The sequence below is a fragment of the Jaculus jaculus genome, chromosome 1, assembly GCF_020740685.1.
Source record: "Jaculus jaculus isolate mJacJac1 chromosome 1, mJacJac1.mat.Y.cur, whole genome shotgun sequence".
In the NCBI taxonomy this organism is placed as follows: domain Eukaryota; kingdom Metazoa; phylum Chordata; class Mammalia; order Rodentia; family Dipodidae; genus Jaculus; species Jaculus jaculus.
The window spans coordinates 168,964,554-168,975,763 of NC_059102.1; the positions used below are offsets into that span (position 1 = coordinate 168,964,554).

Genomic DNA, 11,210 nt, shown 5'->3' on the forward strand with positions numbered 1-11,210 from the left:
GAGTTTCTTAAAGACAGGAAATGAATGGATCCTGTTTTCTTACCCATATGGTAGTCTCTGTCTTTTTTATGCTCATTGCTATTATTATCATTGTCATTAACATTAACAACATATTTCGTAGGGATATACCAAGTGCTGGCACCCTCTTTTCCCTCATCCCTGCCTCCATTTCACTGGGGATGCTCTCAGTGGGGTTGCAGGTAGTCCCTATGGGGTTATGATTTATGTGTTGTGTGAGCAGCAGTCATTTTAGGGGCAAGGGAATGCCTATGAGCATGACTTCTCAACCTGTGGCTCTTACAATCTTTCCGCTCCCTCTTTTGCAAGTTCCCTGAGCCATGGTGGGTGAATTTTAAACCTACTTCAGTGATGAGCTCTTAGGAGCCTCTGGATCTCTGCTTTGGTAGGTGCTGCATATCCTCAGGGTCTGTCTCCTATACCATGGCACTGATTATCAGATTCAGCATGAAAGCAGTGCTAATTCTCATCTCCCCATTCCTCTGTGGATTCAGCTGTAGCTTGGCTGAAGTGTGAGGGGTAGTTTATCTCCTCTGTTCTCTCTAACTTCTGAAAAAGAAGAACAGATGCTCCAAGAGAGTGTGAAGTCAGCATAGTTTAAACGGGACAAGCATTATTAATTTAGGGAGAATTTTATGCATTTAACACCTCTTTTAACCAAAGACTAGTGAGAGCTTGACACTGGACAGCATAATTTTTGTCTCCATAGGATTCTGACATGGTATCCAATTCCAGATATGGGTTACTTTACACTGAGCAGACCTCTTAGCCAATGAGAAAGTTACTGCTTACGCACCAAAGCTCTGTGTCATTACTGCACTGGCATTTACATCATTTCAGGGTGTTTGCTTCTGAGTAGCTTAGGCCTCTGTTTGCTCAGACCACTGTTGGCCACATTTCCCCAGTAGCTCATGTACTGCTTTCCAGCACTAGACAGGCTAACTGTCTGGGGACTGGCTTTCTTCTGAACTCCTTTCAGATTGCTCAAGCTCTGTGTTAGCAACATATGGTGTCTTCAGCAATAGGTTCATGGGTTTTACCTCAGGCAGGTAATCAAGTGGTTTGACAGAAAGCTGTGCTGATTTGGGGACCTTGTAAGTCTCTCTGATCAACAGCTCAATGTGGATAGCAACAAATTTCTGGTACTGGGAGTTATAGGCCAGAGACAGAAAAAAAATTTTTTTTCTTTTAAGCTTAGGCTTCATCCCACACTCTGCAGGATACTATTTTTCAGGTGCCCCCCCCTTACTACTCTTTTTTATTAGTTACGTACACAGTGTGTATATAGCTATGATGGTGCCATCGTTAGCCTCCTCCCTGTGATTGGGTGAGTTCTCCAAGAATGATCTGTTCCAGGATCGACCATTTTTCTTCAAAATTCATTGTGTCATTTTTCCTTACTACTGTGTAGAATTCCATCATGTAGATATACCACATCTTGGTTATCCACTTGTCTAATTAGGGACATCCAGGTTGATTCCAGCTCTTAGCTATTATGAATTGAACAGCAATAAACATGGTTAAGCAAATCTCTCTGAACTGAGGGATGGAGCTTTTAGGGTAAATGCCCAGTAAGGGAATAACTGGGTCTGTTGGTCACTCTATAGTCAACCTTTATTGGAGTCTCCATATTGCTTTTCATAGTGGTTGTACCATTTTACAATCCCACCAATACTGAATGAGGGTTCCTGTTTCTCCACATCCTCACCATTTGTTTTCATTTGATTTTTTTAAAATTCTTTCTATCCTTACTGGGGTAAGGACTATCATAGTTGTTTTATTTTTCATTTCCCTGATGGTAAGGGATGATGAAAATTGTCTTAAGTGTGTGTTTGCCATTTGTATTTCTTCCTCTGAGAACTCCCTATCCAGTTATTTGCCCTATTTTGTGAGTGGGTTGTTTGATTTTTTATTGTTTAGGTTTTTGAGAAAATGTAGATTCTAGGAATTAGGCCTCTGTCAATTGTACAACCAGAAAAATTTCCTCCCATTCTGTGGGAAATCTATTGGCTCTGCTTATTGTATGTTCGTCTGTGAAGAAACTTTTCAGCTTCATGTGACCCCATTGGTTGAGGGACTGCTTAAGTTCTTGAGCTACTGGGGTTTTGTTCAGGAAGTCTTTTCCCATTCCTATACCATTAAACGTTCCTCCTATTTTTTCTTCCAGTAGTAGCCAAGTTTCTGGTCTTATATTGAGGTCTTTGATCCATTTGGACTAGATTTTTGTACATAGTGAAATGTATGACCCAAAACTCAGGTCCTTGGTTCTGTTCCATTGGTCTATGCTCCAGTACCATGTTGTTTTTATTACTATGGATTTGTAATATAGCTTTTTTTTTTTCAAGGTAGAGTCTCACTCTAGCTCAGGCTGACCTGGAATTCACTATGTAGTCTCATGGTGGCCTTGAACTCATGGCTATCCTCCTACCTCTGCCTCCCAAGTGCTGGGATTAAAGGTATGCACCACCATGCTTGGCTTTGTAATATAGCTTTGGATGTAGTATGGTGATGCCTCCAAAGGTGTTTCTTTTGATAAGGACTGCTTGGATATATGAGGCCTTCTGCCATTCTATATGATCATTTTATCTATCTCTGTGAAGAAAAATGTTGAGATTTTTTGGGGGAATTCATTCAGTCTCTCCCCATAAGTATTACTTGGTATTTAGGAGATTTATATATAGCCTTTATTATATTGAGATACAAACTGTCCATGTATTCTCTCCAATGTTTTGATCATGAAATGATGTATTTCGTCAAAGGTCTTTTCTGCATTTATAGAAATGATCATGTGTTTTTTGTGTTTAAGCTTATTTATGTGGTGTATTACATTGACAGATTCCCATATGTTGAATCAACACTGCATTCCTGTAATGAAGCCTACTTGATCAAGGTGGATAATGCTTTTGATGTGTTGTTGAATTTAGTTTGTGAGGATTTTGTTCAGGATCTTTGTATCTAAGTTCATCAGGGAAACAGGCCTGCAGTTTTCTCTTCTTGTAGCATCTCTGCCTGGTTTTGGTATTAGGGTGATGCTAGCTTCATAGAAGGAGTTGGGGAGCTTTTCCTGTACTCCAATTGTGTGGCATGGTTTGAGAAAAGTTGGTTTCAGCTCTTCCATGAAGGTTTGATAGAATTCAGCTGAGAAGTGATCTGGTCCTGGACTCTTCTTTTTGGGAGGTTTTTTATTGCCTTTTCAATCTCAATGGATGTGATAGGTTTGTTTAGGAGATTAATCTGCTCTGGGTTTAGCTTTGGTAGGTAATATGTGTTCAGAAATTCATCCATTTCCTCCATATTTTCCCATTTTGTGGAGTAGAGGTTTTTGAAATAAGTCCTGATGATTATTCCAATTTCACTTATGTCTGTTGTGATCTCTCCTTTTTTCATTTCTAATTTTGTAAATTTGAAGCATCTCTTTTTTCCACTTGATCAAATTGGCCAAGGGTTTATCAATCTTGTTTATTTTATCAAAGAACCAGCTCTTTGTTTCATCAATTTTCTTAATTGCTTTCTTAGTTTCCAATTCATTAATTTCTGCTCTGATCTTAATTCTTTCTTTCCATCTGAAGCTTTTTGGGTTGGGTTCTTCTTGTTTTTCCAGTGCCTTTAGGCAGATGGTTCCGTTATTGATTTGGGATCTCTCTTTCTTTGTTATGAAAGCATTTAATACTATGAATTTTCCCCTTAGGACTGCCTTCATTGTGTCCCATAAATTTCAGTATGATGTGTTCTCATTGTCATTCATTTCTAGAAATTTTGCAATTTCATTTTTTATTTCATCCACTACCCATTTATTGTCTAAAAGTGTGTTGTTCAGTTTCCAGGAACTGATGGAATTCCTGGCACATCGTTTCTTGTTAATTTCTATCAATACAGCATTGTGATCTGATATCATGCAGGAAATTATGTTGATCTTCCTAAATATATTGAGGCAGGCTTTATGACCTAGTATATGGTCTACTTTAGAGAAGGTTCCATGGGCTGCTGAAAAGAATGTGTAATCTGTGGATATCAGGTAGAATGTTCTGTAGATATCCATTAGGTCTAATTGATCTATGGTTTTGTTGAACTCTCTCACTTCCCTCTTAATTCTGTGTTTGGATGATCTATATATAGCTGATAATGGAGTATTGAAGCCCCAGCTATGATGGTGTTGTGGTTATTTCTTGTTTGTTGTCAAGTAGATTTTGCTTTATGAATTGGGGTGCACCTGTATTTGGTGCATAAAGATTGATGATTGTGATATCCTCTGGTTGGATCATTCTCTTGATAAGTAAGAAGTGGCTTCCTTTGTCTTTTTGATTACTTTTGGTTTGAAGTCTATTTTATCCAATATTAGAATAGCTACACATGCTTGTTTCTTATTTCCGTTTGCTTGGAATATCATTTTCCACCCTTTCACCCCAAAGACGTGTCTGTCTTTAGTGATGAGGTGGGTTTCTTAAAGACAGTAGAATGAGGGGTCTAATTTTCTGATCCACCCTGTTAGTTTATGTCTTCTGATGGGTGAATGAAGGCCATTAATATTTAGGATAATGACTATAAGGTTTGATTTAATCTCTGGCATACTGTGGTGGTTTGTGTGGATTGGTGTTTTCTTGGACTTTGTAGTTTTTGTGCCTTCTCTGAGTTTGATTATTGTGATCTGCTTCTCATAGGTACTTGAGGTTGGTTATTTGATTCTTCTGTGTGGAGAATTCCCTGAAGTACTCTCTGTAGGTTTGGTTTTGTGTTCATATAGTTGTAAAGCTGAGTTTTATCATGAAAAGTTTTTCTTTCATCATCTATTATGAGGGATACCTTTGCTGGGTAGAGTATTTTGGGTTAGAAGCCATAGGTTCTTAGACTTTGCAGTGCTCCATTCCAGGCCCTTCTGGCTTTCAGGGTTTCCATTGAGCAGTCTGAAGTAATTCTGATGGAGTTACCTTTATATGTAATGTGTTGTTTAGCCCTAGCTGCTTCTAGGACTTTGTTTTTAGTAGTGATGTTTAGATCCTTAATGATAATATGTCTTGGAGAATTTCTCCTTTGGTCCAGTCTATTTGGAGTTCTGTTAGCTTTTGTAACTTGATGGGAGTATCTTTTAAAAGAATGGGAAAGTTTTCTTCAATAATTTTGTTGAATAAGTTCTTCATGCCTATGGTCTGAATTTATTCCCCTTCTTGGGACATTTTAGGGTATCCCACAGTTCCCTCATGTTCTCTTCACAAAATATTTTGAACTTATTTAAATTTGTGGACTCGCAAATTGTTTCTTCTGTCTTGTCTTCCAGTTCTGAGGTTCTGTCCTCCACATGAGTGACTCTGTTCTTCAGAAGTTCTGTATAGGTTTTCACTTGTTCAATTTGGTTAGTATTTTCTATTGTCTTTTTATGTATAGTATCCATCCCTCTATCCCTCTGTCAAGTTCCCTTTTCTGATTTTTTTAAATTTTTTTATTAATTAGTTTTGTATTCAGCAAATACAGTCAGTTTGGTACCATTATTAGGTTCATCCATGAACTACCCCCTCCCCTTCGGCCCCTCCTTGTTGAGGTATATGGGTCATGCATTGTGGAGTTAGCCCATAGTTATGGGTAAGATAAATGTCTCTGCATATCATGACCCAACATGTGGCTCTGACATTCTTTCTGCCCCCTCTTCTGCAAAATTTCCCTGAGCCATGTTGGGTTCATTTTTGGTCTGCTTCAGTGATGAGGTGTTGTGGGCCTCTGGGTCTCCGGCTCTTTGATTTGGTAGGGGTTGATTTTTCTCTATGTTTGTCTCCTTCTCCCTTGTGCTGGTATCCAGTTCACCAGGAAAACAGCACCCTTGCTTGTTTCACCAATTTTTCTTAGTTTCAGCTGGGGCCCTTCTGAGGTATGATGGGGTGGCTCTCTCCTTGGGATCTACATCTGAAAAAGAGAAGCAGATTCTCCAATGGAGAGTAAGTTAGCACCAGGACAAATGAGATAGCCTTTACTTTTTTATACAGAATTTAATAGGTGTAGGCCCTCTTGCAGCCCATGATTGATGGTAGCTTTATATTGGAGAGTGGGCTTATGTTTGGATATGGTTCTGACTTGGTTCTCAGCTCCAGCTATGGGTCCCATATCACTGAGGGGATCAGTTAGCCAAATTAAGAGCAGTTGGTTCCCCACCATGGCTGTGTGTCACTATTGCACTTGTGTGGACATCACAACAGGTTATTTGCTACTAAGTAGGTTAGACCATGAGTTGCTTGGACAGATATTGGTCATTTTTGCCCAGTCGCCCATGTAGCACCTTCTGGCACTAGAAGCACTGACTGTCTGGAGACTGACTCTCTTCTAGCTTCTAGCCATGCCATTCCATTTTACATGTCAACTGCATATGGTGTCTTCAGCAGTAGGGTCTTACCACTAACCTTTGGTGGGTCATCAAGTACTCTGATAGAAATCTGTCTGTCTTTTAGGAGGTCTTGTAGGTCTCTCTGATCAAAAGCTCATTGTGGATGATAGCCCCATGCTGGTACTGGGAGTTACAGGTCAGTGCCCACTAAGAAAATGAGGAAAAAGATAACTAATATACAAGAGAGGAGAGAGAGAGAGAGAGAGAGAGGGAGGGAGGGAAAATATAGATTAAGGTTAGCCTTGATCCTACCCTTTCCAGTGTCTTGTGGTTCAGGTGTTCCCTGTAAGGGCCTGGTGAAGGTTCAGCCATTTGGTCTGCCTTTCTTTCCCTGGGATTTGCAGTGCAGCTAGGCAGTCGCCACCTTGGCTAGAAGCCTCCCTTTTCTGATTTTCTTAATGCTTCTTGGAATTCATCCTTAAATTGATTTATGTCTTCATTGAGCTTAGCCAGCTGATTATTGAGGATCTCTCTTTCCTTCCCTCCCTCCCTCCCTCCCTCCCTCCCTCCCTCTCTCCTTTTCTCTCTCTCTCTCTCCTCCCCCCCACCCTTCAAATCACTTAACTGTGTTTGGAAGACTTCCTGGTTTTTTCTATTAGGTCTAACCTAGCAAGGAAAGCATTCATACAATTGTTGGACCTTCATTGACTTTCTGCAGTTTCTGGTAGTTGCTTGGCCAGGGTAACATAACTTGTGTCTTCATTTTGGGGTTCTTACCCTGTTGTCTCTGATCTATCTATCTATCTATCTATCTATCTATCTATCTATCTATATAGTTTCTCCTACATTTTGATTAGAGACTTCCATTGTGGGACTGGGCAACCTTGTTGGATTTACTTCCGTTTGATTTTTTTATGTTATTCTTTTTGTGTTGTGGTCTGCCCATCACAGTGTGGGAATCTTATTTAATTCAGGAAGAAGCTATGTTTTACTCTTGAAGTGCATTCAGTGATTATTCCTTTTTATGTTGGACTATATTAGGCTTCTGATGGCAAGAAGGCCTGTCTGCTCAGGTGAGAGGAGTTTGTGAGGCTCTGGTAGGGACCCAAAGACCTGGTGGAGGGGCTCGTTGGTTGTTGGGTCAGGACTGCATGGTCAGGTGGCCTGATGAGGCAGGGGGAGGGGGTATGGGACAATGTAGTCTGGTGTTGTGGCAGGGGGAAGGATGTTACTGTGGGGTCCTGTGATGCAGTGGGGTGAGGGGATGGGACTGTGGGGTCTGCTAGTGCAGGGAATCAGGAGGGGGATGGGACTGCATGGTCCTGTGATGTGTCACAGTGGGAGGGATGGGACTGCTGCTGGGTCCAGTGATGCAGTTATGGGGGGATGGAGCAGGCCAGTGATGCAGCATAATGGGGGGATAACATGGCGGTCCTGGCTGCAGGAAGAGGGAGACAAGCCATGGGAAGGAGGGAGGAATGTTATCCAGATGGCTTGGGTCCACATAGACTGCAGGTAATGCAGAGGAGAACTTGGTCTGCAGTGCAGGAACTGGCACGGCAGCTGGATCAGCATTGGGATGGCTGCTTGAGAGGTTTGGGAACTGGTGAGCTACCCAAGAGTATGGAAATCAGGAGATTCCCTACTCTGTGCCCTCCCACTAGAGGTCTTCTAGGGCCTGCACACCTGAAAGGCCCCACCAATCTTGCCTTTCCTTCCCTGTGAAATGAAGCATGGTTAGGCAGATGCCATCTTGACCAGAAGCTACAATGAAATTTGTAGAAAAATGGACAAACTTGGAACAGATCATACTCAGAAAACTCAATCACAGAAAGACAAATGTCACATGGTCTCATTTATCTTTGGTTCCTAACCTGGGCGAGTTTGAATTGCTGACATACCTGATAGGTAACCCTAGACCAAGACAACAGGAATGGAAGGGTCTGGGAGGAGGGGAAGGGGGAACAAACACAAAAGTAAATCCAAAATGAGCTGGTACCATATAATCCTTTATCCTTGGAGATAGCCTAAAAGATATAATCTTCAAAAGGAGTAAGGGGGCAGTGGCAAGTGGGGTGGTATTTGCACTGTGGAGGCCCCAGGGGAAATGCTAGCCTGCTGGCCTGAGTCCGCACACAGGGTGAGGGGCAGCAGCAAGTGGGACAGTGTTCACACATGGAGGTCTGAGTCCCTGCACAGGAGTGGGGGGCAGCAGCAGCAACCCAGCCACAATATCAGTCTGCTTTGTCCCATTCCCCACTACCCCTGTCCCCTTGGGCCACCTAGCCTCACAGTCCCATACCCCACATCATAGAACAACAAACCCCTTCATCAGGTCTCCGGGCCCCAACCAGAGCCTTTCTTCCCTCTGAGCAGGTGGGCCCCATTGCCATCAGAAGCCTAGTGGAAGAAAACAGAAAAGGGAATAATCACCTAAGACACTTCAAGTGTATATTTCTTCCTAAATCAAATAAGACTCCTACACTGTGATGAGCAGACTACAGCACAAAAGGAGTAACATGAAAAATCAAATGCAAGTTAATCCAATAAGATGGTCCAGTCCCACAATGGATGCCTCTAGTCAAAACATAGAAAAGACAATAGAATCAGAACCCCAAAATGAAGTTTCAAGCTATGCAACCCTGACCAAGCAAATAGCAGAACTTGCAGAAAAGTAACAAAGGACCAATAATTGCATGAATGTTGTCCGTGCTAGATTAGACATAATAGAAAAGAACCAGGAAGGGTTCCAAAGGCAGTTAAATGATCTGAAGGAGACAGAAAAAAAAACAAATGAGGACCTCAATAACCAGCTGGCTAAGGCCAATGAAGACATAAAGAAATTCAAGAATGAATTCCAAGAAGCATTAAGAAAATCAGAAAATGAGCCAGATGTGGTAGTACATGCCTCTAATTCCAGCACTTGGGAGGCAGAGGTAGGAGGATAAAGGTGAGTTCCAGGCCAGCCTGAGACTACATAGTGAATTCCAGGTCAACCTGAACTAGAGTGAGACCCTACCTCGAAAACTAAAAAAAAAAAAAAAAAAGAAAGAAAGAAAAAGAAAAAAAGAAAATCAGAAAATGATGTGAAAGGGTAATTCAACAGAGAGATGGAAACTATACATAAAAAAGGCACTGCTTCCCACCCGCTTCACCGCATGCCTGGCGGGAGAAGAGGACGCTCTCCGGTCACGGCGAGCCATGGCATCAGGGCCACCACTGCACCTCGGCTTCAAATACTGAAGAAAAGGAGAAAAGAGGTGCGTGAAGTACAGGTGTAGGAGGGACCAAAAAAACAACACTGGCTCCTGGCTGCATCCGGAAACCAAGGGGCCTGTAGGAAATGACGCAGCAGAAGCCCTCCACATCCACTCCATCACCGGCCCCTGCATTGGCCCTGTTCTCCCTTCCCTCCCCTTCCCAGAGAGGAGCCTCCCCTCAAGCTAGCCAGCGGCGCTGGCTTCCCTAGCTGCACCTACAGAGCTCGCTGCCCCCATGGGTGATGATAGCTCTATTGATTACACTGTTCATGAAGCATGGAGTTAGGCCACCTATGTCTGCTTGATAATGATGCTTGTCAGCTTTGGCCTCTTCATGTATGCCAAGAGGAATAAGAGGAAAATTGTGAGGATTTTTAGCATACCACCTACAGAAGAGACTTTGTCAGAGCCCAGCTTTTATGACATAATGAGCAAAATACATTTAAAACAACAACTGGAAATGTGTTCCATTTCAAGAAAGTACGAGTGTCAGCAGCTGAAGAGCCAGGCTGACAGTGTGCAGCTGTCCTTGGAGTGAACCTTAAAGCCAGCAGCAGAAGGGCTGTGACGCCAGGTGACAGCAGCTCCTCATCCCTCCACTAAATCATGAACATTGTGTGAAAACACTTGTCTGGATAAAATCATTTTACTTAGGACATATTTTCATTGTTTTGTTTTGCTTTCTATTCAGTTGCATCTTCCAGGACTTGTTGCTTAAGCACAAAAGGCTCAGAAGATACTCTGTGACCAGAAATGGTCACTTTCCTCTGTGTGGCCCTTTGATGTCTTCAGAACACAGTCAATGGAAAGTAAAAACATGTCTTTGGAAGGAAGAATTCTGGAGGTTATGACACCTTGACTAGATTATTTGGGCAAAGTTGAAGTATGAAAATGCAGTCTCTTCTTCATGGAGCCTTCCATAAGTGCATTTGCTCCCTTAATCCTCTTCCCAGGCACAGTTATAGTTAGTTTCTGATTCCCCCAGTTTCACTGCCACCATGAGACTGCTTGAGCCACACTGGGGCCAGGTTGTTAGACAAAGGGATGCCTCTGTCTTGCTTTGGGCAACTTGCTTCCAGGAAATGTCACTGTTACTGTGTAGTTTCTTGTACTTCTTAAGCATGTGTGCTGAAGGCCTAGCTGTCTTGTACCATTTTGTGATATACAGTGAAATCTTTTTTTGTACCTAATTTCTAAAGAGATTCAACTGCTGGGACTTAACATGCTTGTCCTGGTCAAGAGGTGGGTCCTGTGCAATGTGTGGGGCAAATCAGGACAAGAATTCTAAAAGGATAAGGTTGCTGGAGCTTAAGCATACCCATCCCAATCAAGATGTAAGGTCCTGTGCACCATATGGGGTAAAGGGGAGATTTCTAGAGGGAATCTTGCCACTGGAACTTACACACAGCTGTTGCAGTCAAAATGTAGGGTCCTGTGCACCACAGCAGGGTAAAGGGGAAAGGACTTCCAATGGGATCCAGCTGATGGAATTTCTAAGTCCCAGCAGGTCCCAGTCAAGACATGGCATCCTGTATCACAAAAATAACTTTTAAATCAGGGCTGGAGAGATGGATTAGCAGTTAAGGCACTTGCCTGTGAAGCCTAAGAGCCTTGGTTCTATTCCC

At 42.4% G+C, this 11,210-nt stretch overlaps 1 pseudogene; it reads left to right on the plus strand.

The window, feature by feature from the left end:
• The first annotated feature begins 9,820 nt into the window (after window positions 1-9,820).
• Window positions 9,821-10,123, plus strand: LOC101613846 (annotated as a pseudogene).
• The last annotated feature ends 1,087 nt before the right edge of the window (window positions 10,124-11,210 follow it).